A 16,684-nucleotide genomic window follows, 5' to 3' on the forward strand; every position below is an offset into this window, starting at 1 on the left:
CACCCCTGTCTCACCAGTCACTCACTATCTCCCTGTCACCCCTGCCTCAGTCACCCACTATCTACTTGTGTCACCCACTATCCCCATGTCACCCCTGCCTCACCACACCCCTTTTTTGTGGATGCGCACTTTCTTTTTAAAAGGTTTATCCAATCGGGGGGTGCCAAAATTTATATTTGCTTACCCAAAATAATAAGCTTGGGCCGGCCTTATAAGAGGAGTGTTTGTATATAAACTGCTTCCCCTTACACAAGTTTACAGTATGTCTGCTGTACAGATACAGTATATTGCTGCCCTGATTTATACCTGCAGCAGGGTACGCTGCACAAAGGCATTCATCTATGGGAAAGGTGGGAGATAGGTTTGCTGAGCTGCTGTCTTTGTACGTGAGACAGGGAGGCTGACCCCAAACCTGCCCCCTCTCCATTCCCTTCTACTTTCCATCCTCTTCCCCTGCTTTTACTTATTGCTGATGCCCATACATGCCTTCTCCCCCCAAAAGACTGGGAGGCTCCAGAAAATTAGTTGGTGCTCACGAATGCCTAGGAGAGCAGGCAATTCTACAAGTGCCGGGTTCTAACCACCCACTTCATTGAGTCCCGCAGGTGATGACGTGGTTCTCACTAAATCGTCTAATCGTAGCCACACCCCCGCTATACAATGGCAGTAATATCTGCATTATGTGTGTGGGGGCATGATGACACAATCGCAGTTACCACGTCTGTACCGCCTCCTCTTATGTTTTACCCTATGCCTTGCCATGCCCCCACATATATTGCCTCATGTGCAGACCTAGCTGCAGAAAGTCGGAAACTTTGCTGATGCCTCTATAACAGCAGAAGAGATTTACCCTTTTAGGGGCATGTTTACTGATTATATGGTTTTCAACCCGATAATTAGAATTTCTTATTGCCGCTTTTCAGCTACTGACAGAAATGAAGGGACTACAGCAGATATTTGCAGGTATCCGCTAAATATAAAGCAGACACCATATACTTACCCACAGGTGTAATTACAGATGCTTATCCACAGGTGTAACTGTATAGCACTTTGTTTTGTGTTTTGAGTCCACCACATACCTTTGTATTCGCACATAAGTCTCCAATATACAGATAATATATGCTCATCCAGTGTAAGGTATTCACCGCTGCTTGCCATATGATGTATATTGTCCATCACAGATAAATAATTGGTATATGTTTTATACTGTTCATTCAATTTACCTATAGTCTGGACTAAAGGTCTGGCAATAATACTTTCACCGCCCACAGGTTGGAAAGAAAATAACCCCTCTCATATTCCCTTTTCACCATCAGGGACTCTCATTGGTGATCCAGTACCTTCACCTACGGCTGTTTTCCAACTGGTAGGTTTATCTTACTGCCTAACACCAACAGCAAATCCGGTTCTATATCTTCTATCTGAATATTTCCTATGAACTCTCATCAATGATTCTGGAGAAGAGGTGATTAAGGACTCCTGTGACCTACTACCACACCATACTGCATGTGCCCAATCTCGTCTGATCTTGGAAGCTATATAGTATAGGGCCGTGCCAGTACCAGGCGGGAGACCACCTGGGAATACCCGGTGTAGTAGGTCAGAGACTTGGGGACACTCCGGTCTAACATTGGCAGCAGATTCACTCTGTCACTATACCCTTATCCATTACTAACCTGTGGCGGATAATCCAGATGCCATCCCACCACATATCTCTAGGTGGATAAGGACTATCACCTTGACTCTCAGATGCATTTGGACCCACATACCATATGTGGTTAAGTAGATATCAGGTACAAGTGATCCAATACTACAAGGTAGCATAAGTTTATACAGGTTGCGCATAATAATCCAATTCAGGATTCTTAATACCGGGTAATCACTCCCGTTACTACTGCCGCTTATCTTTATACTGATATTCATCAGTGTGTTTTAATTTAATTTCTTTAGGGTACTATATTTTAATAAATAATGAATAAAAGTTAATTTTTATACCTCTATTATAATACATATTGACATACGTCCTTTTCCTAAGAGTGCACCAACCAAAAGTCTTCTTCTTGCCTTGTACAGTATATCAAATTGTATACTGACTTTTTGGTGCACCACCAGCAGGATTGATAGTGACTATTTAGCCACATAAATGAGCAAATGCTGTTTTTCCCTCTATCCATAATAAATTAGGATTTATTCTAGACTGGTGCGGAGTCACCCCCATTTTTTTGAATTAGGTGTCGGGATTCCCAGTGTCGAGATGTTGCAGTTGGTATTTTGACTACTGGGATATTGTATGTATTCCGTATCCAGCTTGCCTCAACATTTTAGTCAGTTTTGTTAAGTAAAACCATCTAACTTAAAAATAAGTGGAGAGAGTATACTGTATACCCCTCATCTGCTGGTTTCACATATCTGGCTCCTAGCAAAGTCCAGCCTTCCCACATCGCTGTTCTCCATGCATCAGCTAAACTTCCAAAACTGAAACAAACAACCAAGTCATGTTGGCCTCTGTCAGGTGATTCACCTGAGTATTCCAGCCACTCAGGGCCGGCTCAGGGTCTTTTTGCGCCCCGGGCGGCCATAGGGGGCGTGGCTTCATACAGGGGGCGTGGTCAGTTACGCCCCTGTACAGTAGTAGCGCCGCTGAATTGATGTGCAGTGCACGATGACGTCATCGCGCACCGCACAGCAAAGGTCCTCTCCACGAAGGAAAATTAGACGCTACGCGTCTAGTTCCCTTCGTGGAGAGCACCTTTGGTGTGCGGTGCGTGATGACGTCAACGCGCACCGCACATCATTACAGAATAGGTCCTCTACACGGGCAGCGTGGGGGCACATCAGCAGCGGATCTTGCCGTGGTGCGGCGCCCTCCGGATGGCGGCGGCGCCCTCCAGAAGGCGGCACCCCGGGCAAAAGTCCTGCTTGCCCGTGGCAAGATCCGCTACTGCAGCCACTATCACCTGATCATCTGCACCAGTGAGCTTGAACTGCTTCCTATTAAAACCTGCAAGCCACCACATTGCCAGAATAACTTATGCCTTCCAGAAATATGTTCTTGACACCAGGCCTCAGTATTTCTAGTGTTTCCTGTTCACCACTGTGACTTCTGTATTCTCCATCAATTCCAATGCGTGTAATTGTTGTCTTCACTTGCTACATTCCAGTACCATTCTAATTCATCTGCCTTCTGTGTAGTCTGCTGACGCTATTACACCTGTGTGCCTGCAGTTACCAACTGATGCTGCGAGCACCTTAAGCCATAGGTCCCATCTGTGCCTGTCTCTGGTGTTCCATCTGTGGGGGTAATCCAGATCTGATCGCTGGGCTGCAAACTTTGCTGTCCTGCAATCAGATAGTCGCCGCCCCCAGGGCAAGTGTAAATTCATTGTGCAAGTGTGCGATCGCATGTGTATGCCGAATTGCGAAAATCCACTGTGTGCAGTCTGTGCGCAGCCCAGGGCTTACTCCTCCAGTGCAATGAGAACAGGCTGATCCGGCCCAGAGGTAATGTCAGACACCCTCCCTGAAAATGCTTTGGAACGCCTGCGTTTTCCCTGACACTCCCAGTGAACAGTCAGTTACCACCCCCAAACGTTCACTTCCTGTCAGTCACCTTGCGAACGCCTGTGCAATTGGATTTTTCGCACCATCCCGTCGCTGACCAACGATGCTCTTTGTTGTTGTCTGACGTGCGTGCGCATTGCGGTGCATACACATGCGCAGTTAGGACCTGATCACCCGCTGGTGTTTCTGTATCATCCTGCAGAGTCTGGGCTTATCACCTGCACTGGATCTGCTCATCATTGGGTGTCTGTACAGCAGAGCCGGATTAAAGCAGGGGCGACAGGTGCGGTCGTCCCTGGGCCTCCACACATTAGGGGCCCCCACATGCGTCTGTGTCCTGGGAGTAAGCCGGCAGCACTGAGCATCAAAGCACTCTGCTGCTAGCTCAGAGTCAGATGCTGCACCTGTGTGATGCGCCGTATGACGTCAGAGGTCAAGCAGCGCATCCCCAAGATGACCCGCCCATTCAGCCGCGCCTGCGCAGCAGTGCTCACTGTCCCTTTGCTAATGGAAGCAGGCACCGGGACTCGGGAGGAGGAGGAGGAGGGTACCCTGCTGCTGCTGCAGATGAGACAGTGCCACATCCTGTTGCGGACCGGGGGCTGGGTGAGTCTATTAATTAGTTATTTTATTCTGGGGAAGGGGTGTGTGATTATGGAAATATGATTATGTATTGTGTGTGTGAGGGTCTGGAGCGGCAGGCCTGTCTTCGTGTGTGTGTGTGTTATGCACAGGGGGCGGGGGTTGTTTATAAGCAGTTTACTGGGGGGGCCCCCACAACTTTATTGCCCCTGTGTCCCCACCAGACATAGGGGGACATTTACTAAGCAGTGATAAAAATGGAGAAGTGAGCCAATGGAGAAGAGGCCCATGGCAACCAATCAGCAGCTCTGTACATGTTTGTAGTATGCAAATTATAAATGTTACTTCAATGCTGATTGGTTGCAATGGGCAACGTCTCCACTTTTAGTACATGTCCCCCTTAATCTGGCCCTGTTGTACAGGATATTGGTAACACGATCCTGTTAGCTAGTGACAGGTCTCCTTGCTATGGTGTTCTCATACCCAGTGCCGTAACTACGTGTGTGCCAGGTGTGCCTGGCACACAGCGCAGTCGCACTGAGGGTGCAACGGCTAGCGGCTTGTAATGAGTCAATTTGACTCATTACAAGCCGCCTGTGCCGGAGGAGGAGAGGGAGCAGCGGAGAAGGAGGAGGAGGGAGGGGAAGGAGGGAGCCGCAGCAGCGCTATGTAATTGGTAGTGGCGCCCCTGCAGCATTGACTGGCCCGACACTGCTGTGAATGCTGGGATGCGCTTCCCTCATCCCAGCATTCACAGCGGCGGCGGCCAGTAATTACAGTGCGCTGCTGCGGCTCCCTCCTTCCCCTCCCTCTTCCTCCTTCTCCCCTGCCACCGGAGACTGCCTGAGAGATGGTAAGTATCATCTATTCTATTCTATTCTATTCTATTCTATCTATCTATCTATCGGTCTGTCTACATAATGTGTAAAAGGGGGATGCTGTCTGCCGTCATGTGTAAAAAGGGGGACGCTGTCTGCCGTAATGTGTAAAAAAGGGATGCTGTCTGCCGTAATTTGTAAAAAGGGGGACGCTGTCTGCCGTAATGTGTAAAAAGGGAACGCTGTCTGCCGTAATGTGTAAAAAGGGGGCGCTGTCTGCCGTAATGTGTAAAAAGGGGACGCTGTCTGCCGTAATGTGTAAAAAGGGGACACTGTCTGCCGTAATGTGTAAAAAGGGGGGTGCTGTCTGCCGTAATGTGTAAAAAGGGGACGCTGTCTGCCGTAATGTGTAAAAAGGGGGACGCTGTCTGCCGTAATGTGTAAAAAAGGAGGACTGTCTGCCGTAATGTTTAAAAAGGGGACGCTGTCTGCCGTAATGTGTAAAAAAGGGAGGCTGTCTGCCGTAATGTGTAAAAAGGGGACGCTGTCTGCCGTAATGTGTAAAAAGGGGGACGCTGTCTGCCGTAATGTGTAAAAATGGGGACTGTCTGCCGTAATGTGTAAAAAGGGGGACTCTGTCTGCCGTAATGTGTAAAAAAGGGAGGCTGTCAACCGTAATGTGTAAAAAGGGGACGCTGTCTGCCGTAATGTGTAAAAAGGGGACGCTGTCTGCCGTAATGTGTAAAAAAGGGGGACTGTCTGCCGTAATGTGTAAAAAGTGGGACGCAGTCTGCCGTAATGTGTAAAAAGGGGACGCTGTCTGCCGTAATGTGTAAAAAGGGGGCGCTGTCTGCCGTAATGTGTAAAAAGGGGACGCTGTCTGCCGTAATGTGTAAAAAGGGGGCGCTGTCTGCCGTAATGTGTAAAAAGGGGACGCTGTCTGCCGTAATGTGTAAAAAGGGGACACTGTCTGCCATAATGTGTAAAAAGGGAGGTGCTGTCTGCCGTAATGTGTAAAAAGGGGACGCTGTCTGCCGTAATGTGTAAAAAGGGGGATGCTGTCTGCCGTAATGTGTAAAAAAGGAGGACTGTCTGCCGTAATGTTTAAAAAGGGGACGCTGTCTGCCGTAATGTGTAAAAAAGGGAGGCTGTCTGCCGTAATGTGTAAAAAGGGGACGCTGTCTGCCGTAATGTGTAAAAAGGGGGACGCTGTCTGCCGTAATGTGTAAAAAGGGGGACTGTCTGCCGTAATGTGTAAAAAGGGGGACGCTGTCTGCCGTAATGTGTAAAAAAGGGAGGCTGTCAACTGTAATGTGTAAAAAGGGGACGCTGTCTGCCGTAATGTGTAAAAAGGGGACGCTGTCTGCCGTAATGTGTAAAAAAGGGGGACTGTCTGCCGTAATGTGTAAAAAGGGGGACGCAGTCTGCCGCAATGTGTAAAAAGGGGGACTGGCTGCCGTAATGTGTAATAAGGGGACGCTGTCTGCCGTAATATGTAAAAAGGGGGACTATCTGCCTTAATGTGTAAAAAGGGGGACTATCTGCCATAATGTGTAAAATGGGGACGCTGTCTGCCGTAATGTGTAAAAAGCGGGATGCTGTCTGCCGTAATGTGTAAAAAAGGGGGACTGTCTGCCGTAATGTGTAAAAAGGGGACGCTGTCTGCCGTAATGTGTAAAAAGGGGGGACGCTGTCTGCCGTAATGTATCAAAAGGGGACGCTGTCTTCCGTAATGTGTAAAAAGGGGGACACTGTCTGCCATAATGTGTAAAAACGGGGACTGTCTGCCGTAATGTGTAAAAAGGGGATGCCATCTGCCGTAATGTGTAAAAAGAGGGACTATCTGCCGTAATGTGTAAAAAGGGGGACTATATGCCGTAATGTGTAAAAAGGGGGATGCAGTCTGACGTATTGTGTAAAAAGGGGACGCTGTCTGCCGTAATGTGTAAGAAGGGGGACGCAGTCTGCCGTAATGTGTAAAAAGGGGGACGCTGTCTGGCGTAATGTGTAAAAAGGGGGACTGGCTGCAGTAATGTGTAAAAAAGGGGGACACTGTCTGCCGTAATGTGTAAAAAGGGGACGCTGTCTGCCTTAATATGTAAAAAGGGGAAGCTGTCTGCCACAATGTGTAAAATAGGGGGACGCTGTCTCGCGTAATGTGTAAAAAGGGGGACTGGCTGCTGTAATGTGTAAAAAAAGGATGCTGTCTGACGTAATGTGTAAAAAAGGGGGACGCTGTCTGTCGTAATATGTAAAAAGGAGAAGCTGTCTGCCACAATGTGTAAAAAAGGGGGATGCTGTCTGCCGTAATGTGTAAAAGGGGGAAGCTGTCTGCCATAATGTGTAAAAGGGGGACTGGCTGTTGTAATGTGTAAAAGGGGACGCTGTCTGCCGTAATGTTTAAAAAGGGGACGCTGTCTGCCGTAATGTGTAAAAAGGGGAATCTGTCTGCCGTAATGTGTAAGAGGGGCTGTACCTGGTGTAGTGGCGCTACTGTGCGGCGTAATTTGAATAATGGAGACTACTATAATATGTAATGTGAATTGGTATTATTTTGTTGCCACACCCCTTCCCCATTAAGCCAGGCGCACAGCCCTTTTTTTACAAAGAGGGGGGCGCCGATGCCCTATCTTGCACACAGCGCTAAAATGTTTAGTTACGGCACTGCTCATACCTAATTAGAAAAGATAGTGACATGGCTGAATTGATGTCCTTAAGTTCACTAGATATAAAGATTTGAATTTGTTGTTAAGTTATGTACATCTTGTTGTTCAAGTTGTGGTCGATTTGTCATGTGTTCTTTGTCAATTCAAGTGAGGTCCAAGTCTAACCACCCTGTTCCAGTGATTGCCTGCATTTGTTTATATAATCGTTTTGCTCTTGTATTGTATATACAAAAATGTACCAGATGTGTCTGCATTATGAAAAAAGAAAGTTGGATAATTTAGGGAACACAGTGGAAATGTTCTACATTACAGAATCTACACCAGTTGCTTGTGATCATATATTACTGTATTTGGGCAGTGAAAGGAATTTGTTTGTCGCTACCTAACCACATCTTCGGATAACGATAAGAGTGTCTGGCCTCCAAATTATATTTGCTGTATTCATATCAAATAAAGAAACATGTGGTAAGAGACACACACAAATCTAGACACTTTGACAAGAAATATATTGAGAGTCATCCAAACTTCCATTTATCTTTTTTTACTGCAAATGGCACCATTCTGTTTGCTAACAGATAGCAACGTGTTTGTCCATTTTGCAACAAAGTTCAGATATATTGTAAAATGTTTGTAATCTCGTGTTTTATCAGACACAAAGGCCTTGCAATTAGGGTTGCAAAGCCAGACTTTCCAAATGATGAAAGAAGTCTAGACAGAAAAACCTGTGGCAGAACAGAGTATTTCACAAGTTGGATATGTTAATGTTTCAGGAGGCAGTGACCTGAAAACTCATGTGATTTAGTAAGTTAGGACAGGGCTGCATATGACAAGTTGTTTTTTTTGAGGGGATATAATTGAAGCCAAGTATGAAGCCACAGACTGAGGGTTGTATTCTCATTGTAGGTTATAATACCATGATGATTGTAGAAGGTTCAGTGGGCCTGATTTAGAGATGAACATCCGATGGTTTCCGTACATCTCTGATGTTTGTAGACTACGAATGTGCAGAGTGAGTCCTGTGAGAGCCCACAAAGGACTCATGATTGACATGCTGCAGCCATTTTGGAGCTACGGGGGCTGCCAGCATCTCCAAAAGATGTGGGCATGTCAGCACTGGTGAGACCAGTGTCTGTGTCTTCTGATGCAGATTTACTGGCCTAGTAAGCGTGCAGAAGGGTGACTATTCTGAGCAAGCTTAGGCTTACTCAGATGGCCGGTGCTGCAAACGTCATGACAGGTGGATGCGATTGTGATCCAATGCGGTGTCTTCTGACGCAGCACTCGGATCTGAGATGTTGGCAAGAGGCGTCTTTTTACTTCAGACGCCTCCTGCAGGCATTAACATATTTTTGCATAGCAGCTGCGTCCCAGGGGATTGATATAAGCCTTGGGACTATTTGGAATATTTGTGCAGGAAGGTTTTTGCATTAGATAGCTTATAGCCTTGTTGAATAAACATTATGTCAGAGATTTACAGAAATTCAATATTTAGGTAAATCCCTGATATTATTTGATCTGCACGCGGCCACTCTGAGCTTGTGCAGATCAGGTTCTACAATGTCACTTGCAGTACCTTGAAAGCCGCAGCATAATTGACATCCTTCTAGCGCTTGGGGGTGGCAACGGGCAGTGTTCCAGAAAATGGAATTGTGTCAGTCTTGTTTTCTTGGAGTGCCAAAGCCAGTTGCTTCAGCTTCCCTGGCTCTTGCATTGTGTTTTCTCCGGACTTCCTGGGTACGCTCAAGGTTAAATGTATACAGTAGGGAACCCAATCCCAGTCCATTTTCTCAATCCCGAGTATCGGGATTGAAAAGTGGTCAATCACGGAATTAGAGATGGGAGGGTTCGGTTCGTCGAGATCCGAACCCCCCCGAACTTCACGTGGTTTACACGGGTCCAAGGCAGCCTCGGTTCTTCCCGCCTTACACGCAAAACTCGAATGGGGGAAAACGTCATCATCCCGCTGTCGGATTCTCGCGAGATTCGGATTCCATATAAAGAGCCGTGCGTCGCAGCCATTTTCACTCGAGCATTGTAAATTGAGCGGAGAGGACGTGGCTACGTTCTCTGCCTGAATAGCCCAATATCAGCTAAATATCAGCTCAATATCTGTGCTCAGTAACAGTGCTGCATTGTGGTGACCAGTATAGTAGTCCATTGCTGTACCTTGCTGCTCCGTGTCAGTTCTAGTATCCTGAACAGTGCTCAATATCTGTGCTCAGTATCAGTGCTGCGTTGTAGTGACCAGTATATAGTAGTACAGTGCTGTAGTCCAGTGCTGTTCTTGCTGCCCAATGTCAGTTCTAGTATCCTGAACAGTGCTCAATATCTGTGCTCAGTATCAGTGCTGCATTGTGGGGACCAGTATATAGTAGTACAGTACAGTAGTCCATTGCTGTATCTTGCTGCTCCATGTCAGTTCTAGTATCCTGAACAGTGCTCAATATCTGTGCTCAGTATCAGTGCTGCATTGTGGTGACCAGTATATAGTAGTACAGTACAGTAGTCCAGTGCTGTTCTCGCTGCCCAGTGTCAGTTCTAGTATCCTGAACAGTGCTCAATATCTGTGCTCAGTATCAGTGCTGCATTGTGGTGACCAGTATATAGTAGTACAGTACAGTAGTCCAGTGCTGTTCTCGCTGCCCAGTGTCAGTTCTAGTATCCGGAACAGTGCTCAATATCTGTGCTCAGTATCAGTGCTGCATTGTGGTGACCAGTATGTAGTAGTACAGTACAGTAGACCATTGCTATATCTTGCTGCTCCGTGTCAGTTCTAGTATCCTGAACAGTGCTCAATATCTGTGCTCAGTATTAGTGCTGCATTGTGGTGACCAGTATATAGTAGTACAGTACAGTAGTCCAGTGCTGTTCTCGCTGCCCAGTGTCTGTTCTAGTATCCTGAATAGTGCTCAATATCTGTGCTCAGTATCAGTGCTGTATTGTGGTGACCAGTATATAGTAGTACAGTACAGTAGTCCAGTAGTCCAGTGCTGTTCTCGCTGCCCAGTGTCAGTTCTAGTATCCTGAACAGTGCTCAATATCTGTGCTCAGTATCAGTGCTGCATTGTGGTGACCAGTACATAGTAGTACAGTACAGTAGTCCAGTGCTGTTCTCGCTGCCCAGTGTCAGTTCTAGTATCCTGAACAGTGCTCAATATCTGTGCTCAGTATCAGTGCTGCATTGTGGTGACTAAAAGTCCAGTGTCTTGTGCTGCATCTTGCTGCTGTAGGGTGCTGTGGTAGTGTCCTGTCACTGTGCATAGGTCATCATCATTCCAGTCACAGTGGTATCTGGTATCAATTCCAGACATTACTGCCGTCTAATTCCAGATATATTACTGGCATATAATTCCACACATTAAAAAATGAAGAACAAAAATGTGTAGGGTAAAATAGGGAAAGATCAAGATACACTTCCACCTAGTGCTGAAGCTGCTGCCACTAGTCATGGCAAAGACGATGAAATGCCATCAATGTCGTCTGCCAAGGCCGATGCCCAATGTCATAGTAGAAAGCATGTAAATTCCGAAAAACAAAAGTTCAGTAAAATGACCCAAAAATCTTAATTAAAAGCGTCTGAGGAGAAGCGTAAACTTGCCAATATGCCATTTACGACACGGAGTGGCAAGGAATAGAATGCACCATATTCTTTTGCAGTATAAGGTAACATATGTATAATGTATAATTTTTGCAGTCTACAACCAGATGCCCAGAGGATAAGATGCCCCCCCCCCCCCAACCCCCTCCCCCCCTTCCCGGCCATATCACACCACAAATCATAGAGATGCTGCTTTTCGTATGATTATATAATCACTTCTACTTTCAAGGTTGAAGTATAATTACAGTACTACAGGTATTAACTAGAAATAGTTAATTTAGGCAAATTGTCCATATGATTTATACCTGGATTTCTGGCAGAAACAGATAAATGGAGAGTTTTACTGCATACAAATTAAAACATCACTTAGATATGCATAAAAACTCTGTGAAAATCATTAGGGATATTAGTAATCTTTCCAGCATGAATGTACCATTGATATATTGTTCTGATCAGTACATGCAGTTTTTCTGTATTCTTCACATCCATACAGAAATACAGTAGCTTTGATCACAATATAATACATACACATATATGTCTGGTATATCTCTTATAACTCTATGTTGATCATACAACACCCATTGCACATACATTTTTAAAACAATACAGAATCATCATCTATACTATTAATAAAATTGTTCATTTGTATGTATGTCCGCAATAGGCAGTGGTCAGCCACACATGGGTAATGGAGGGGGGGAGGGGGGGAGCAGAGGCACACATTTCGGAAAATATTTTATTTAAGTGCAGCAACACAGTGTGCAAAGGTGCGTGCTTGTAAGGTTGAGGGGGGGGGGGCAAGGGGGCACAAGTCAGTGACGTGGGGTGCAGTGCACTGGGGGAACATAATATGATTTGCTGGTTGCCTGCATGCTCCTTACTGTAGTGGTGATGACTTTGCCAGCTACTGGCTTGTTACTAAGGGTCCCGACAGGAGGAGGAGCCTTTCAGGACCTTGAGCAGCCAGACAGATACCTCAAGATGGCTGCTGATCACCCAAATCAGCAGCACTGCAGTCAGCGACATGCAGGTGAAGGTCAAATGTTATTAGTTCCTTCAGTGCACTGCATCCAGCAACAATGACTGTCACCCCCTGCCCCACCCCCACCTCCACCCCACTTCTCCTGTACTGTGTGGGTCTTTGCACACTGTGTTGCTGCACTTGAAAAATACAATAACATTTTTACAAAATGACTTGGTGCCCACCCTACCCCCTGAATCTACGCAAGGCCAATCCTTTAATGCTGTTGGTGTGGAAATCTGCAGCAGTGTCTTCTCACAGCCAATAGTCTTCTCACTAAAGTACCAGCCAATAAGCTCCTAACTGCCATGTTACAGGCTGTGTTGAAAAATGACAGGAGCTTATTGGTTGGTAGTTTATCACTCTCACCTTTATCACTCGCCAAAGTTTAGTACATCTGCCCCTTGGTCAGTTATACCTGGATCTCTCCTGTATTGATAATGCCACCAATCAAATCATACCCATAACTGTTGACAGTAATAAGACGCGTAATGTGGTTTACAAAGAGGTCTTTACAAACTGAAGGAACTAGTAAACAATAAGACAATAAAAATAATTTTTTATTGCAGAAGATATTAAGACAGATGACTGAACTACAAAAATGGGAAATAAAAAATGTATCAATTAATAATCACTCAGCAAGCATGAGTAGGCATTGCTACTGTAGTATATTAACACAATGGAAAAAATGTGCAGCAACAGTGTAATAGATAATAGTAGAGCACACAGTGTCCCTCTGTTTCTGCTGTCATCTGTCATACAGTATAGTGTGTGGATGCTGATAGAACAGTGGGGCTGTGCTGATAGAAACATTAGTAGAGGTGGGTGACTCTTCATGGCTGCAAGGGAGTTAGATGACCCCTGATGCCATTTGGCAGTGCAAGGGTCAAATGCACCCAGGTTGAGCTGTTGCACCACCAGAAAAGAGAGATACTGTAGTGTATCATTGTTATGAGGGTTTAATCCCTCCACAGTATAGCTCTGAGTAATACTGTGATTATAAGGTCTCGTGCAACTAGTGAAAAGATTCCGATGTCCACTGAGGGCAATACTCTCTTCTGAAAATCAGCGTAGTATTGGATACTGACTTGCAGACAACTGACCAGAACCAAAAGTGACACGCTTTTACTGTTTGGCTTGTTCACAAAGGATGCCCAGATCCCAGTGTGTACGCAGTAACAGCACTGTCCCTGCTTTGGAGATAGGACAACGACATCTGCAGCTGACGAAATTGATAGCTGCAGGTGTTGGAATGGTCAGTGCCACTGACCGTTCACACATTGCCTCTATGTTAAAGATAGCAGCATCGAAGATGACAGGGACGCATAGCACCCCTGTAACTGAGCACACACCGCTGCATTAATACATAAGGGAAATGGTATCAGCACTCATAGTATGTGCTGATACCTCTCCCACCATACTGAATGTTCATACATCTAACCATCTATCTCTGTCCACTTTATCTCTCATCAAGGCTTAGTACATCTAGTGATGAGCGGATTCGGTACCGAACCTCGCTCATCACTAAGTACATCATTTTTCAGCCAAACCTGGATTTGTGAGTAAAATGGGCCAGTATTCCTGGACATTATTTTTAATTTCCCTCTAGTCTCTGGAGTCTCTGATTTTATCAGTGTTTGGCATCAAAGATAAGATACTCTCTTTTGGTTAGAGAGGCAAAATGTTGGGCTACTTTGATGGTCTTACCACTATACCCCAGTTCCTTCAAACAATTGGTAATATCTGTTGTTTTGTCTTTGAAGGAATTATCATTAGAACAATTCCTTCTCAATCTCAAGAACTCCTCTTTGGGGATAATATTTAGAGTGGGAGGAAAGTGAGAACTAGAATGATGCAGCAAGCTATTAGTGACTGTGAGGTCTATTCATGAAACTGTGAAAAGGTTGGAGAAGTGAGCCTGTGGAGAAGTTGGCCACGGCAACCTATCAGCTGCTCCGTACAATTGCATACTGTAGTATGCAAATTATAAATGTTACTTCAATGCTGATTGGTTGTCATGAGCAACTTCTCCACTGGCTTACTTTCTACACTTTTCACTGCTTCATAAATAGGCCGCTGTATTTTTTTTATATATATATATACACATGTATATATATATATATATATAGCTCGGTGGCTATCATATCCTGATCATCCCTATAGATCTTTATATCAAAGTATGAATTGTTTATTTTGTTTGCTTCATAGTTGAGTTTTAGATTGACATTATTTCTTTAAAGATCATTAACATATTTAAGTCACATAATGACATATTGAGTGTGGTGGTCATTATTCTCCCCAAAAACAATCTCTTGCTCCCACCACCCCAAAAAAGATTAGCAAATGTGGGGGCAAAAGCAGCCCCCATAGCCATACCTCTAACATCAGGGTTACTCAGATGTCCGATGTTTATGCAATTGATACAGTGCTGCATCTGTAGACCCAGCAGTGGATCACAAAAGACTGCAGTGGGCATCTTTTTACTTAAGAAGTCTTCTGCAGATTTTACATATTTTAGCCCAGACCAAGGGTGTAGCCACAACTTTCTGGGCCCCATAGCAATATTTTGAAGGAGCCCCTGTACCAATGCTTCTAGAGAAACACCTCTCCACAGCATTTGTTAATTTTATGCTCCATAATAGTGACCTTTTTAATTTTCTGAGCTATAGTAGTGACTTAATTTATGTTATGCTCCATAGTAGTGCCTAGTTTATTTTATGACCCATAGTAGTAGCCAGACCCCAATTCAAATGATGACATACAGTACCCACAGTTCATATTATGTCATACTATCAGGGCCGGCGCAACCATTAGGCAGCTTTAGGCAGCTGCCTATGAGCGCCGGCCACTGGAGGGCGGCGCCGCACGCTGCAGATGATCATGAAAGAATGCTTGCTTCCTTTATTCCCTTAACTTAGCTGAGCTTCACAGCTGAGCAGGGATGCTGCATCGCCCACAACTGTTCTCATCCGTCACTGTTGACAGCGTGCAGTGGGTAAGTATAAACGATCAGGCGATAACCAGGGCAGCGCTTGTTATGTAAAATGTTATTGTCTGTGGCATGCTCCTTCTCTTTCCGCAATCTCCGCCCCTCAGCAATAGAACCCTGCATATTCCCACCCAGCACAATGACAGCACCCACCCTCCTCAAGTTAGACTCCCTGCAATTGCCTCCTGAGTCCCACATGATACCCAGCCACCCCCCTCCCGCATGTTCCCCGCCCCCCTTCTCGCAATTGTATCCTACATGTTGTTACCCTTCTGCATGTTGCACCCCCACGGCGCGATTGCCTCTCGCATGTTACCGGCCTTCCTGCCTCCAGAGACTAGAACCTCCCGCATGTTAACAGCCGCAACTGTCTCCTGCGACTACCCCCCCCCCCCCCCCGAGTGCCAGTCTGTTGATGGATCTGGCACCTGCGGGGACATATAAGAAAGAAAGCAGCACTGCTCCGTTGTGTCAGCACCTTAGAGAAGGTGAGCATCCAGCACACAGAAGGGTACTGTATGTTATCATAATTTTTGTGTACCTGGAGGGGACCAGGACAACGTCCTCCAGAACACACCACCTAAAAAATCATTCACGATGCTAATATCTCAGTTAGAATTTGGGATTAAGAGTTTAACTCAAATTAGGGATTTGTGGAGAGATTAATTAACTATAAAGATGAGTGCTATGCACATGAACTCAGTATCAATATTACTGTTAGCATCAATGTTAATTCAGGGGTTACTAAATCTCTCCAGAAATCCCTAATTTGAGTCAAACTCTTAGGGCGGGATGTACTTTAAATTAATTTATTAATTTGGGATTAAGGGCGGGATGTACTATCCTTTGCCCCTGCGTTAAGTGACGTTTTCTCTCCGTTCACACTCACTGCTCCGCTGCCCGCCGCTACCCCTTTAACTCCCCCGTCTGCTTTCTTATTTCCCTCTCCCTCCTCTTCACCGCCGCGGCCACGGAGTTCAAATTTATTGAAAACATAATGTTTCTCCTTTGAAAGGTCTTGCTCACCTTCTCATTCTAGGCTCTGGCTGCTTTGTTAAAGCCATCAATCTCTTCCTGCAGCTTACCCACTAGAGAGATAAATGTAAAAAATGCCCGTTTTGCACCTATGTGCGTCTGGATACTTTCATTACCAAATTTTCTTTTTGGTGACAGATGTGTCCTTTCTAAAGATGCATACATAGGCAATATCACTCATTTTCTCCCTTCTGAGCGATATTGTTTGGAATATCGCTTAGTGTGGATGCTATGAACGATGTGCGGGCCCGCGCATCATTATTGAGCCCTGCTGTCGCCTGTGCATGCAGCTTAATTTAGACTTATCATCCAAAACTGCATGTACGGGTCGGCCGCGGTGTGACATCACTGTACTATATCATTAGCGATATCGTACAGTGTGTATGCACAATATCGTCCACCAGAGAGGGTAGA

General features: G+C 45.5%; 1 pseudogene; it reads left to right on the plus strand.

Moving 5' to 3' along the window:
- The first annotated feature begins 1,484 nt into the window (after positions 1-1,484).
- On the plus strand, positions 1,485-1,602 carry LOC134968191 (5S ribosomal RNA; annotated as a pseudogene).
- The last annotated feature ends 15,082 nt before the right edge of the window (positions 1,603-16,684 follow it).

This window comes from Pseudophryne corroboree, chromosome 10 (genome assembly GCF_028390025.1).
Source record: "Pseudophryne corroboree isolate aPseCor3 chromosome 10, aPseCor3.hap2, whole genome shotgun sequence".
Classification (NCBI taxonomy): domain Eukaryota; kingdom Metazoa; phylum Chordata; class Amphibia; order Anura; family Myobatrachidae; genus Pseudophryne; species Pseudophryne corroboree.